The following is a 12,307-nucleotide window of genomic DNA, read 5'->3' as shown; positions in this document are numbered from 1 at the left end:
TGATGCAGTTGTGAGTGATGCGTGCACATATATGGCGGGCAGCTCCATGGGGGGTGGTATCCCACTCTGAAGCTGCTGCAGCCCTGTACCAGCATGGGCGTCCACTCTGCTGGCGCAAGGGGCAAATGCGCTGGTGGGGGGTTACTTACTCAGACAGCAGGGCACCACGTGGCTCTGTGGTGCCCAACCTAGAAGCTGGCGCCCTTGCTTAGACCCGCTGGTGCAAAAAGCTTAGACCCGCTGGTGCAAAAAGTTGTGCCGGCATGGTTGGGGGCATTCTGGAGGCGGAGAGGGGGGCAGAGTCAATGTTAGTTGGATTCTGCCTGGCTTTTGGCCACCGGAACACTGGCATTGGGAGTTTGGGCTTACATCATTCTTTTGAGTGGTGTAACCTCATGGAGGGCTTCTCAGCAGTGGAGGGGCTTTTTTGTTTTTAGCCTCCCTGCGCTGCTAAAAAGCCCTCCTGGAAGCGGTCGAGCAGCACCACAGTGGCACTGGATTGGGCTGCGAGTTTCCTTGCAATAGTCATAAAATCAGGATGGGGAGAGGATCAGGACAACTATATAGCCCCCATTGTGCTCATCAAAAAGACAAGAAAGGGTGCTGAGTTTTATTTTTCTCCACAGATTGTTAATCTGCAGTTATTTTCCAAATATAAAAGTATTCACAATGTCATGTTCTTCATTTCAGTTTAGTCAGCATGGGATGGAAATTGGAATACCAAGTACAAGTAGTTTTCCAAATAACTAGCCCAGATCTGTCTGTACCCTTAAATTACATTGATAGCACATACTTCCAACCAGGTTGCATAGTTTGTGATCCAACATTCTGAACATTCATCCAAGTTCAATAAGTTTCCTGTTTTTGTTGCCCGCCTGGGACTGCAAAAACAAGAGGGTTATCAAGGATCTTGCAGACCGAAATCTGTGATTGGTGGGCTGTACTCAGTTTGGTGATCAGGTCACATGTTGTGCATACCTTTCTTTAAAATATCCCATGGTCTCTGTAAATTGTGCCAGAGTAGGATTGCCAACTCTGGGTTGGGAAAAAATTGGAGATTTTTGGAGTGGACCTGAGGAGGGGGACTTCAATGGGGTATAATGCCATAGAGTCCACTTTCCAGCTTGGGACTAGGGCCGTGGTGGTGAACCTGTGGCACCCCAGATGTTCATGGACTACAATCCCCATCAGCTCCTGCCATCATGGCCAATGCTGGCAGGGGCTGATGGGAATTGTAGTCCATGAACATCTGGGGTGCCATAGGTTTGCCACCACTGGACTAGGGTATCTAAAGGACTGTCTTCTCCTGCCAGGCATCAATATTGCAAAGTGATGCTCCCCTGACTGTCCTGCCAATTAAAATGCTAATTTGATGAATACAGAGAGAGGGGCCTTTCCCATGGCAGCCCACAATTCTACAACCTGAGGGCGGCTGATCCTGGACACCTTTTTGTCAATCTTCAGGAAGCCATTGAAGACAGTTTAATTTAGGAGTCCGTTTGATTGATTTAAGTGTTATTATCATCACTGCTGGGAATTTTTTTCCCTGGAAGTTAAATCAAGCTGTCACCGAGGGCTATCCCTAACCTATGTCCCATTCCTGTCTACCACCCTCTGTACTTTTGTTGCTAAATGTTTTAGATTGTTTAAAATTCTTGTGAATTGGCCTTGGGAAGCTCAAATAGGGCCACAAGGCTGCCAGCAAATTAATAAAATAAAGCAAAACACAATTTCTTGACCATTTTTAGAGAATCTTTATTTTGATATCTGAAGCAGTTTCCTGCAGGTAGCAATAATGCAGTATATTCCTAAGCAGAGTTAAACTCTTGCAAGTAAATTGGTCAATAATTTTAGAAAGGGAAACTCTGATTAGGTTGGACTGTTCGTGTCTACTTTGAATATGATGTCGACAGCTGAATGTGCTATATCAAAAAGGAATGATGTGGATTCTTAACTAAGGAAAAGTACTTGATATCAGAAGATGAGGTAACGCAATAGGTATGTTACAATCGTGTATGGATACTGAAACGGTTATCTACCATTTCAGTGTTTATCTGGGTACTGGAAATAGGTTAAAAGCATCTGTTTTATTAATCTATACTTAATTGCTTCAGAAAGACAGATGGCTAGAGACTTCTTTAAAGGATGAGCGAAGAAGAAAGGGTAATTGTTCCTCTCAAAGATTAATATTTCAGTTGTGCCCTGATTATTAACCATTTGAAAAGTGAAACATAGCAATCTGCCAGTTTGGTTTTAAGTAGATTGAAGCTGTTTTTACATATACAACACTACTCCAGAATTATATCCACACAAGCAGTTTGTGGGGTCTTATCCTTAAGGTCACTTTGCTCTACCAAATCAGTTGTAGTTGCATAAATAGGACATGTGTTTTTTATTATTGTTGTCATCCTTAACCTCCTCTCTGCTGTGTAGTGATAAAGCCATCCATATTGTCTGTTGCATAGATTGATCTACATCTGCCAGTTGATATTAGATTTGTTTTTCTTGAGGGCATGTTTGAGGGGGAAAGTATTTTCTGTTCAGTAGACTTAAACATAAACACAATGCCAGTATGATTGTACCACCATCATGACTGGCAGTGTACCTTTAAATACCATACTCTGGGCAACATACTCTGAATGATAATTCTCATATTCGTTCAGAACTATATTCTAATGTGGAAGCATACAATTTCCTCCAGCACTGCACCTCAACTGACTGTACTATCATCTTTCTGTAGAACAGAGTATAGTACAGGTTTTTATTGCAAAATGGCATGCAACATTTAATTGAGGTATTATTATTGTTATAAATAGGATTGCCAGCTCGGAGTTGGAAAATACCTGGAGATATTGTGGGTGGAGACTCAGGAGTGTGAGGTTTGGGGAGGGACTTCAGTGGGGTATAATGCCAAAGAGTCATTTTCTCCAAGTGAACTGATCTCTATTGTCTAGAGATGATTTTCAACAGTGGTACATCTCCAGCCAGCATCTAGAGGTTGGCAAACCTTGTTAGAAATATTTCATCCATCATACGATTTCATATAATTTGGGTCCTGTTTATGTTCTCTAGTATTTTAGAGTGTTCTAGAGACCTCTTTGCTTCCGGGGTGTATCAGTCCTCAGACAAACTGCTTTAGCTCTTATAGCAGGGGCAGGAAGGGGCAGACATGGAACCAATAAAATAATGTACAGTAAGAACGGTCTCCTTTGCCAAAACAAAGTTTATTCTGCAATCTTAGACTAATTCAGTTCACTCACATCTGTTCTCTTAAGTTCTTTCTTCCTATGCTAGGATTTCTTTGTTGTCTCAATTATTTAGGAAGAAATTTGGTTCTGATGTGGTTCAGAGCTTGTCCTACAGCTGAATAGAAATATTCTCACTTGCCTTTTCCTTTTTTAGTTTATTGATATTGTTACTGTATTTAATTTTTTTCTAGAGTTAATTAAAAAAATTAAAATATTAGTAATGTTTAATGTAAACAATTACTTCCACTTCAAATTGCTGAAATATGCCCAATGTTATTGTTCCTGTAAAATTAGAAGCGTTCAGTAATATTAATGGCAGCTATAACCATGTGACGTGATTGGCTGCTATCCTATTTACATTGAATTTGTCATCTGCTTGACTCTGATTGCTGCCTGTCATTTACTGTGGGGCCTGTATTGAGAAGTCAAAGTACAGTTAGTACAATATTTTACTTTTTAAAACATTTCTTTAATTTGGCTGCCATAGTCAGGGAAAGTGGCTGCCATATGAGCTGAAATTTTTTTAATTTTTTTCACACTCACAGCAGCCATCCCAACTTTACTTCCATCTTTCCCAAAACGTGGGACCAAAGCAGTTTTCAGAAAGACTGGAGAAAAGCCAGACAGATCCCCAGAAGTGCACAAATGTACCACAATGTTGTGGGGAGGCAGGGGCAAAAACCTACTTCCCCAAAGCACTGGACTCTGGGCAGATAACTCCTGTGGAAGACCGCACAGTGAAAAGGAGTTTAGAGCCTGCTTACCATCAGACTTCCTCCTGCTTCAAATTGTTTCAGACTAAATAAAAGTTTGGAGAACACAGGACAGCAACTAGACAAAGAGGGGGAGAATGGCTGATGACTGGAGTAGTCGATGGCCCAGAGATCTGAGACAAGATGTTTTATCTGCAGATTTATTACAGTTAACCAATGGAGAGCAGGTTTCATATTTATAGAGGCTTTGCTCACGGCTGTATAACACAGGGGAGTTTGGGATAGCATCTGAGGAGTCTGCTGGGAGATTGGAAAGGGAGCAAGCTCATCATGGATTATTATTATAAAAACCATTTGCTCTGCATATATAGTGTAGATTGGAAATGGGCATGAATTAGATGTGACTGTATTTGAAAGCCCTTGTAGAGTTGCACATAGCATCAGTAGTTTATATTGTTATTGGCAAATATATGACTTGCAGATCTCCATAGTGAAGGAATAAGGGCAAGCTGACAAAGGCTAGTTTCTTCTGCTTTTATTGACCCTCTGTTTTCTCAGTGGGGAGAAGAACAGTCTGTTTTTCCCATCTATCGCTAAGTGGTCTGTAGATAGTGTTGGCAGGAATCCAATGCCCCCTCCTGGCTGGTGGTCTGCACCTGCTCCAGTTTGCTTTCTCTTGTTTATACAGAAGGGAAAAATCACTGTAATGAGCAACGCTGCATCTATTAAGTGGGGAAATGGGAAGGCTGGATAGAGCGGAAGGAAAGAAGCACCCCAGGCCCTCAGAGGTTGTTTGGGCCTATGTTGTTCAAGTGTCTGGTGAAATTCTTTTCATAATGCGTCATCCTTTGAAAATACGGGAACACAACTTGAAATTAACTCTCTCTACCACAGGTCATTGAATAACATATTAACCTTAGATGTGATGTAAACTTAATGGCTTTCCTTTGGCTATAATGAAAATATTGTACTGCCACTTTTCATCCTAGTTTTTATTGTTACTACCGGTATAATTATGGAACTGAAAGGTAATGCATTGGAATTGTGTTGGGGAAAGGGGGCAGCTGCTCGGTTTCCCCAAACCATCACCTGGAGTACAATCTTAAACAGGTCTACCCAGAATCCTATTCAGGGCTATTCAGCTGGGCTTATGCTGAAAATATATATACCTAGAATCGCACTGCTGGTTAGTATTGGAAGATAGAGAAATACAGGGGGGGAAAGACTTCTGGTGCCAACACCAGTGCATAACAGTTGCCTTATAGAGAGAAGTCTGTCTGTTGTGGTTACAGAGCAGATGTGGTTACAGAGAACATTCTCCTTCTTATCCCTTTTCTTCCACCTACCCACCCTTGCTGCCTGATGATAGATACTCTTTGTATGACTTGAAATATCATACTATAGCCGTAAGAACCGATAATGCTGCTGTTAGGAAAAAATAAGTGGAACAGACAGTAACAGCGCAATCCAGATTTTGGAGTGGGGTGGGAGGGCTGGAGCTGCACTGTGTGCTGAGATGGTGTGGCAAAGGCAGCACTGTGCCACCTCCAAAGAGGCTCATGGTGGCACAGACAGGAGGGAAATTCAAAATCCCTCCTGCTACCTGAAAAGCCCCATAGAGAGAACAGACTTTTGCCACTGTATTTGTGGCATAAGTCTGAGGGTCATGCAGAGGGCGTTCCCAGCACCATAGCCTGGTGGAGCCTCTAGGAATACCCCTGGAACAGCCCCAGCTGCACCAGCCTACAGTTTTAAGTAGGCACAACTCTGCAGGGCTCAGGTTCTTACGGGTTGGGTGCTGCAGAGCCTGCCTCTCAGTTTGCCCACTTGGCAAGATGGTCCCTTTAGAAGGCTTTTCTCAGATGAGAGGAGCTATTGGTGCAGAACAGAGCAGGAGAGGTAGTTCTGCAAGCTTCTGGGTCCAGTGCCCTTAAAGGCTTTGTAGGTGATAAACCTTGAATTGAACCCAGTATTTGATCAACCAGTGGAGTGGTTGTAGAAAGGGTTGGTGTATGCACACATGACTTAAAATCCTAGAAAGCTAGTCTATATATAACTTGTCCGAATCCCTACTGGGAAATTCAATCTAGATCAAACAAAGTTTGAAAATAAAGTGCACTTTTTCATTGAGGTTTCAACCTCCCCACCACCGCATGTTTCCAGTGAAGACTTTGTTACCGCTGCAGCTCGGGTAACAATAAGTGATTTCAGCTCAGCAACGTAGTGAGGTGCAGGAAGCCAACATTCTTCAAAGCAAAAGGATTTTATTTGCAGGTGATGGTCACAGCTCGGGCAGGAGAATCGCGCCCTTGCAACGCAGTGCAAGAACTTTTATTCCCAAACTTCAAAGGGGGCAACGGGGCAGGGAAGTGGGAGGTGAGGGGGCAAGTCCCTCACCAAAACACCAATAGGAAAACAAACAACTCAAAAGCAAGATACAGTTACACTTTTGTGAATGGGATTACCAAATCCCAATGGTGCTGAACGGAGAGCAGATAAGGCCTATTCAGACAATCCAGGTGGGCCCGCTGCCGCACCCAGCTATCTCCTCTATCAGATGGCTGTTTCCTTCAGTAATCCCCTGAGGCTCCCGCCTCACTTGGTCGCAACAAAGAAAAGTTCAGATTGTCCAGTGGTGGTCCCTGCACGTCTGCCAACGGCTGGGGACCTTTGGGTGCTGGCAACAGATTCGATTTGCAAGTCCAAAGAGGGTCTTTGTCTTTGTCAAGGAGTCGGCTGGGCGTTGGTCTAAGCTGCATTCCAGAGCCAACTTCCTTGTACCTTAATATCAAACCTTTCAGGGCACTGCTTTGGCCATCAGACACAAATTTCAAAAATAACATTTCTAAACTTAAACATTAGGGAAACCTTAAAGGGATAAACACATATACTTACAGGCAAGACTTTTCCTAAACCTAACAATAACAGAACCTTAAACTAACTAGAGAACCTAGTCAAACTAAAATCCTAAACAGTAAGAAAATCATAAATTCAACTCTAAAGGGGCTTTTATTACATCCTAGAATGGCATAAACAAGAGGGAAACCATATATCATTGGCACAAGCATACATAAGCGTTCTTCGTGAGCCTTATGGAAGCTTCTGAACCACACAAGTCTCCGTGTCCGGAGCCAGTGTAGCCAGGCAACCTGACTCAGGAAAATATTTTGTTTATTTTCCTGTGGTGGTAATAACATCTAGGCCTATCTCGGATTCAAGAAATTTAACAATCCCCACCACCACCACACGATCAGCTTGGCGGGTCTCTTCTGATTATTTGTTGGACATGGTCAGGCAGAGATACTGTTCAATAGGGGGGGTCACAGTTCCAGCAGATTCCTATTAGTGTTCCTTCGTTTCCTGTAACCAGGCAGCACATCCTGATTATGCCAACATTCTTGTTTATTCTGCTGGTTTCCCACTATGTTGGCACATTTTAACATCCCATAATTTTATTGGCATCCTTGCTGCCACTGGAATTTATTCTGACCCTAGTAAAGAACATAGGTGAGTTTAGAGGTTTTTTTTAGTGTTTTCTCTTGCTTTAAAGTCAGCCCACTCTCCCAATAATTTTGTCATATTCTATGGAGCACCTAAAGAAATTAAAGGTAGCATGAGAGGCACCATCCATATGCTTAGCACACTGATTTTCTCCAGGAAGAATCACTTCAAAACTAAGGAAGGCTGGGAATTTCTGTCCAGTTTTACAGTATTACTACCGTACTTTATTCTGGTGTGCTGATCTTCTTTCCTATCCTCTCTATTTCTTTTGACCTTTGTTTTTTTTTTTTTTTTTTTTTTTTTTTTTTTTTCTTTCTTTTCATCTTTTTTTTTTTTTTTGTTATTTTTTTTTTGTTTTTTGTTTTTTTTTTTTTTTCTTGGCGACCCTTGGCTGCTGCTGTTTAACAATTAATGCAGTCTTGCCATCTTCTTTTCTGGTATTAACCATGGGACTTCCTTGGGTTTCTGCCTTTTGCGTGACAATTCAGCATCATCAATTTTTGTTGATTCTTGGATCTCCCCTTGACCTTTATCCTTGCCTCCTGGTTCCCTGTCCCTGGCTCTGTATGGTTGCCTCGTGTAGTCCTGGCCTTAACACTTGTAGAAAAATAGTACTAACTTGCTCCTCCCAAAAAAATAAAGATTGCAAAGTAAAATTGCCCAGTACACAATCATCACCAGCACTGGGAAGAAAACCAGCACAGAAGAAAAGCAAGGTAGAAAGTCAGATTGACTAGACCATTTATATTGTGACTGGATATGAGCATTTCACCTCTTTGAAGCAAATTTTATTTCAATGGTAACATTTACTTTTTTATTCCAGGCTTCTGATAATGTAGACCTGAAATACATACAGGCCCCCTCTGAAGCTTTTGTTGATAAAATTGCTTGCATCTGTCATGACTTAGATTCCACAGTTGGTTCAATTTCAGAATGCCATTAAAGTGCAATCTGGTCTTAGTTCAGTGGGGGGATTCAACAGGTTCGCAACATTTCGGCAGAACCAGTTGTTAAATTGGTGCTTCTAAACAACTAGTTGTTAAATTGGTGCTTGTAAAAAACCAGTTAAATTATTTTAATCCCATTGTCGGAACCGGTTGTTAAATTATTTCAATCCATCCACTGTCTTAGTTGTATAGATGACTTTAAGTTAGGCTCTTTCCACATGGGCGGAATGCAGCGTCCAAGTGACGCTAAAAACAGCGTCCCTGGGGAAGGGTTCGCACGGCCGCCGCATCGCAGCAGCAGCGGTCTCGCAACCCCCGAGCGGCGCGAAGCTGCTGTTTCCAAGCGAGGTTTTTCGGAAACAGCCGCTGTTTCAGAAACAGCAGTCCCTGAGCGAGGTTTTTCAGAAACATTGGCTTCCAACTGCTGCCGTGCGAACATTCCCCCCCTTTCCCGAACGCCTTACCATCCCTCCAACCTTCCGCCGCATCACCCAGGCCAGGGGACACGCTCCCCCTGCCCTGCGACTCCAGAGCTGTTGCGCAGGGCAGGGGTATGTGTCCCCTGGTCTGGGCGACCCGCCGGAAGGTCGGAGGGATGGTAAGGTGTTTGGGGGACGGCGCAGCCTCTGCGCAGGCTGTTCCGTCTTTCCTGCCCCTACGGTTCCGGGGGGGGGGTACGTCGGCGTCATATACGCCGATGCACCCCCCAAGCGTGGCTGTGCGGAAACGGCCATAGTGAGAGCTTATGAAGGGGGACTGCTTAGAATCATTTCTCCCACCACATCTAGACTGACCCCTTGACCTTTGTGGCTGTTGGTATCAAGCCAGGCTGGGTTGGTCGAGTGGGACCAAGAAGTAATAAATGCCCCTCTGTGCAAGAGCAACCACCTTGAACGAGGCAATCACTAAACCATCCTGAAGAAAGCAACCTTGAACCCCACTTCTGCCTAGGAACCAACATTCAGTTCCTGGGCATAGCACTTGAGCGGCTGGTTGGCTATGCAGCTTCAGGCAGTCTTGGAGGAGAAAGGTTATCTGTAGACCTTTTTCATTCCAGATTTTGACCTTGGTTTGGGACAGAAATGGCCTTAGTCACCCTGTCCGCTGATCTTTGCCAGGAGAACGAAAGAATGAATGCATCCATGCTGGTATTCTCCTGGATCTCTCTGCAGCATTCAGTACCAACCATCATTGTATCCTGGAGAGGCTGGCTGAGGTGAATGGGGGGCATTCTGTTATTTCCTTGACTTGCTGACTTCACACCATGGTGCTGGGAGATTGTTTTTCAACCTCATGGCATTGAAGTTATGAGAACCTTCAGGGTTTCATCTCGTTCTCTGTGCTGTGCAACCTCTACATGAAACTGCTGGGAAATATCATTAAGGGACTGGGGAGCTACCAGTGTGGAGATCCTGCCGTACTTCTCCTTTCAAGTTAGGTGGGTCTGTGGAACTCCTTAACGGGTTCCTGGAGACAGTAAGGTATTTTATATGGGACTGCCTTTGAAAACAGTCTGGAAAGTCCAACTTGTCCAAAATATTGCAGCCAAACTGTCAGAGATGGGATGAAAAAGAACCCAGCTTTGTTGCATCGAGAGATACTTTTTTATTTTGCCACAGTGAATGAGTCACTGAAGGATATGGTTGGATTTAATTATCTGGCAGATGATTACATCATTCTCTCATTGCTCTGGGTCTGCAGTAGTGATTTATATTGTCAGTTCAACTATACTTCTTGTGTGCTTTCATAACTAAGCCCATTTTGGTCTCATGAGTGACTGAAATGAGTGTTTTTGTTTTCAGATCTGTTGCTATCTTACCAGGCTGACAGGTTTTGGTGGGGAACCTTTCTTTTTGTCACAGCTTTGAACCCGATACTTGCTGGCACACTTTTATAGTAAGTGCATAATCTCTTGTGCTTCTGAATCCTCTTGTTATGGAAAATTCATATGCTCTAATGCATCATTGCATCAATTATATTTCAAGGCGAATTCATGGGTTATGAATTCCATGTAATGGGTGCATGGCACAGAGAAGACTTTAATTCAAAGTGTGTGCTTGCTTGGTATTCTATGATGGAAACTCAATTCCTATGCATGAGGGAAGGGCCAAACTGGATTGGGACCATAGTGTGTTGTGTGTCTCTCACACACACACACACACACACACACACACACACACACACACACACACACACACACACACACACACACACACACACACACACACACACACACACACACACACACACACACACACACACACTCCACTTGTTAATCTTCATGGTTTGTCTGCATTCCCACAGAGGGACCGCATTTGCACAGGCCAACTAACAAACTTGTTGCTGAGCTCAGGCCGATTAGAAACCCCTCCCCATCCTCCCCAGAGCCAAAGTAAGGACCCTCAGTTCTTCTTTGGCCGCCTGATCAAAGGACATGCTGTGGATGTTCTTTGCCGTTTTCCTGCATTCTGTGGAAATAAATTCTTCCAAAGGTACAGCTTTATTCAATAAGTGTTCTACTTGTGGAACGAAAATGAGCTCAGCAACCAGCTTGTTAGTCCTGTATGTCATCTCAGCATGTGTCTGTGCAGAAGACTTCTCAAGGAACAGTAGTTGCAGGTGAGCCCAACACTGTTTTTCACAGCTATGGGATAGTCTTCAGAACCTACTTTTAGGCTCATTCCGCACAGTATATTTATAACGAGTTGCAATTGTTATAGATGAACTTGTTTTCCCTTTTTGTAGATGGAAATTAATTTATGACGATTGCAGCTCATTATAAATATGCTGTGCGGAATGATCCTTAGTGTAGCTGTGTGACTGTAGTGGCCAACATATCTGGTAGGTGCACTACCAGTCATATCCAAAAGAGGTGAGTGTTGTTTAGCTGGGCACAACAGTGCAGGTGAAGACTGCTTATGCTTTATTGCCATACTTTTCCTGCTATTCTGTTCAGACAATCTGGCACTACAGTCAGAAGGCCTGATGGTTCTCCTTTCCTGTCCAAATGTGCTACAGACATAACAGTCCATGTGACTTCTGGTTCCCATGCCATGTATCTGCTACTTATGGGGGAAATTATGTGAAGTTCGTATTACTGCTTTACTTCAGAATTTCAGCTCATCCAAGCATTCCTGTAGCGTCCATAAAACACTGTAGAAATATAATTTCTTGCTTTAACGGTTTATCTAGTCAACTAGGTGGATAAATAACTGGATTTAGATACCACTGTACTGTTGAAGGCTTTCACGGCCAGATTCAGCTGGTTCTGGTGGGTTTTCCGGGCTCTGTGGCCGTGGTCTGGTGGATCTTGTTCCTAACATTTCGCCTGCATCTGTGGCTGGCATCTTCAGAGGTGTATCACAGAAGGAAGTGTGTGTCTAACAGACTTCCCTCTGTGATACACCTCTGAAGATGCCAGCCACAGATGGAAGCAGACCACGCAGCCCGTAAAACCCACCAGAACCAGTTAGATACCATTGTTTACACCCATGAGCAGTTTTTTAAAAAGTTTTTGGGAAATGTATTTTCTGGGTTCCATATTTTACATAAATTTGGAGGGTAGGCTCATACAAGTCATGCAAGATTGTGTTTTCTGTGGCAAAATAAATGAACCAGTTTTCTGAGTTCTGTGTGGATAATTAAAAAAATTGCAGAAATTTCTATGGTTTTTGCCTGCCTTCCTTGTTTTAAAAGATTTATGAGGAGACTTAGAGCCTAAAAATGTTTTTTTTAAAACATCGTATGTGAATGTGGCAAAACAGTCTTTCAACACTGGCATATATCCTAGAGGGAATATCAGTTTATTTTCTTTGCTCTTCGATTGCTCTTCTTAAGATGTACTCTCTGGCTGTTCAGGGATCGATACAGCTGTGTGCTGTTGAGAGTGTGGACTGAG

At 43.2% G+C, this 12,307-nt stretch overlaps 1 protein-coding gene across 7 annotated transcripts in view; it reads left to right on the top strand.

Annotated features, from left to right (window-relative positions):
- Window positions 1-12,307, top strand: part of ANKRD6 (ankyrin repeat domain 6) — a 76,671-nt gene that overhangs the window by 16,931 nt on the left and 47,433 nt on the right. The window lies entirely within an intron of this gene.

The sequence above is a fragment of the Sphaerodactylus townsendi genome, linkage group LG01 (genome assembly GCF_021028975.2).
Source record: "Sphaerodactylus townsendi isolate TG3544 linkage group LG01, MPM_Stown_v2.3, whole genome shotgun sequence".
Taxonomy (NCBI): Eukaryota; Metazoa; Chordata; class Lepidosauria; order Squamata; family Sphaerodactylidae; genus Sphaerodactylus; species Sphaerodactylus townsendi.
This window is presented reverse-complemented; position numbering and strand designations above follow the sequence as displayed.